The sequence below is a fragment of the Petaurus breviceps genome, unplaced genomic scaffold, assembly GCF_028583685.1.
Source record: "Petaurus breviceps papuanus isolate PSGF00001 unplaced genomic scaffold, PetGlider_PUasm1.0 186, whole genome shotgun sequence".
NCBI classification, from domain to species: Eukaryota; Metazoa; Chordata; class Mammalia; order Diprotodontia; family Petauridae; genus Petaurus; species Petaurus breviceps.
This window is the reverse complement of record NW_027185798.1, coordinates 23,771,167-23,774,118: the sequence shown is the minus strand read 5'-3', so window position 1 is coordinate 23,774,118 and position 2,952 is coordinate 23,771,167. Positions and strand designations below refer to the sequence as shown.

At 47.6% G+C, this 2,952-nt stretch overlaps 1 protein-coding gene across 11 annotated transcripts in view; it reads right to left on the bottom strand.

The window, feature by feature from the left end:
- NF1 (neurofibromin 1) overlaps positions 1 to 2,952 on the bottom strand; it is a 252,402-nt gene that overhangs the window by 152,153 nt on the left and 97,297 nt on the right. The window lies entirely within an intron of this gene.

Sequence of the window (2,952 nt, the reverse complement as noted above, 5' to 3'; positions counted from 1 at the left end):
CCTCCTCTCCTCTTCCCTCCCAGTTTCCTCCTCTCCTCTTCCCTCTCAGTTTCCTCCTCTCCCCTCCCAGTTTCCTCCTCTCCTCTTCCCTCTCTGTTTCCTCTTCTCCTCTTCCCTCCCAGTTTCCCACTCTCCTCTTCCCTCTCCGTTTCCTCTTCTCCTCTTCCCTCTCCGTTTCCTCCTCTCCTCTTCCCTCCCAGTTTCCCACTCTCCTCTTCCCTCCTGGCTTCCTCTTCCCTTTCCTCCTCCCTCACCCCACCTAGTTCTCTTTACATGACCCCAATGGCTCACACCTCAAAGACTGTGGTCTTCCATGATTTGCAGTAATAAAACATAATCAGAAGAATGGGGACTTTCACCAGGCAAATGGTGCACTTCAGGGGTCAGTGCTTGTGCAAGCCCCCCAAAGCCATTGCATTCACTTCTTCATCTTACTTAATTGTGGATCCAACCCTCTCACATTTGAAGATCTGTTTTGCCGAACAGTTAGTTTTGCAGTTAGGCACTGCAGGCTATATTTAGTTTTATTTTTTGGTGCAATGAGGGAGGGAGGGGACTAATAGGCAATGACAGATTAACTTTTTAAATGCCTGCTATAAAAAAGCCAAAATGCATCAAATCAAAACTTATTTTGAAAAAATAAATAATATAGAAAATAAACAAATCCCTTGATTCCAAATCCATAGTTGCTGACATTCTCAAAGGACACGCCTGTGAATCTCCACTTGCCATGCTGTGTCATAGGCACTCTAGGCCTAAGGTTCCACAGCTGTCAAATACTGATCTCGTCAGATGACCCCAGGGACACACGCTACTCTAATCCTGTGACTCTTTTAGGTGACTCCAGAAGTTAGGGATTTTAGAATGTCTAGAAGTATAAAATTCAGCGCTCTTAAAAGGAATTGATTATGTTACTTTCAGGGAACCATTAAGCTTCCATTTCTTGAATTGCAATTTGGAGAGTTAACCAGGATGTTTCTGATTATCAGAATGAACCCCCAACATCATAGGTACATTTTCTCAGCTCTTCAGGCTTCAAACACGTGTCCTGACTCCAGGCCCCTTTAAACACTCTAGATTGTGAGGACCACATTTTGAAAACTTTGGGAACCAGAACTTTAACTATATAGAGAAGCAGGAAGGATAAACAGAGTGACTGAATGAGCAGCAGCATAGCTACTGCTAACCTACGTTATTGTTTCCCAGGTCGCCCCAATAGAAAGGAGCCCTGTCTCAGCTCTGATGCAGCCGTATGCAAACTCAGGTGGTGAGAATGGTGATGGTGCTAAGTGAGAATAAAAACAGTTCCCAATCAGACAGTCCATTGCGATTACAAAGTGCTGGTCCTCAGATCAATTAGAAATGAAGACACTGAGGTTCAGAGTGGCCAGGGCTGCTGACAGGGGCTTCCAAGCCAAGCCCAGCCCTCTCTAGCCCCTCGTGACACCTCTGCACCTTCAGGAACGAAGCCTTGTCTATGTATGTGTATCCCTGGCCCTTCCCACAGTGCTCTGCCCAGAGGAAGCATCTCACATGTTCCGGACTGCACGTTTTTATTCACATGTGCAACAGCTTGAAGGCAGTGCCTGTTCCAATTCTGCCTTCATGGCTGCCACACCTTCTTCCCAATGTGACACGCAGCAGGTAGGCCCTCAATCAGTGCCAGCTGAATGAACGATTGTAGCATCCTAGATCTGGGGCCAGGAGATGCTGTCAGCACCAGTCGAGCTGGTTCTGTCTGTTATTGGACAGGAGGAAGCCAAGGCCCAAGGAGGTTTGAAGACATAGCCAAGAGATGAGCCACTGATAAGCAGGAGGCAAGCAGAGGTCAGAAGGCTACTCCACCAGCATGGGACAAATGTCCTTTTATGGCCCCTCTGTGTGAGGAGCAGGATCTCAGAGGAGGTGGAGCACTGCTCAGGACCAGGGAGTCTTCGAAGGCCTAGGGACCAAGACCTAGAGAAGCATCTCAGGAACGACCAGACAGCCTCGGATACTAGTCTACCTCTGCTTGGCGCATGGTTCTGAGTCTCAAGGGCCCCTATGGAAATATCAGATGCTTTCAGGATTTAATTTGAATTCCTCTCCCCAAATAATTCTAAGTCATCTGGAAATACTAAACCAGTTCTAAGTATCACCTCCCAGAATCCCTCTGCCCAGTGCCCAGCGTCCTATCGTTGATAAATACAGGGGGTTAGCCAGGAATTCCCAATGAGCAATGGATGAGAAGAAGAATATAGAATCAACTAAATATTTCTTGAAAGCCAAATGAATGAAAATCAGTAGGATGTGAGCTCGGTGTAAGATAAACAGCATAAAAGTGAATCCCAAACCAAACCCCATCCAATAGCCACCTGTGTGGCCTTCCCTTTCCCAAGAGAGCTGGGTCAAACCAGGAAGACAAGGAGAAAGCTGCAGCTGTGGAAGGATCTGGACATGTCCAGCACAGGGGGAAAGAGAACACTCCAGAGAGGGGGCAGGAAGAACGGCAGTAGTGCAGGGCACATACAGCCCTGGTCCCAGGCAGAAAGAGATGAAAATACAGCTTCTCGACAGCCTTGAAGGGCGGGCAGGATGTTGGCTATGACCCCATTCAAGGGTTTAAATGTCTACAAAGTGCCTTCCTTACAAGAGCCCTGGGAGCTGGTTGTGGTCATCCTAACCAAGAAGGAAGCGTGGCTGATCCAAGGTCACACAGCTAGTCAGTGATGAGGCTATCTACTTATTCCAAGTGCAGGTCTCATTCCAATACACTACAAAGGAGATGGCATGATGGGGGATCAGTCAGGAAGGCTCAGAAGGAAAAGAGGAGGTGTGAACATGGGCTGGCAGAGTAGGGGCAAATGCCAAGGAAGGGTTAACAACTAGGAAAATCTTCAAGGACAACTGCTGATGGCTAAGTGAAAAGGAAGGAAGGAAGGAAGGAAGGAAGGAAGGAAGGAAGGAAGGAAG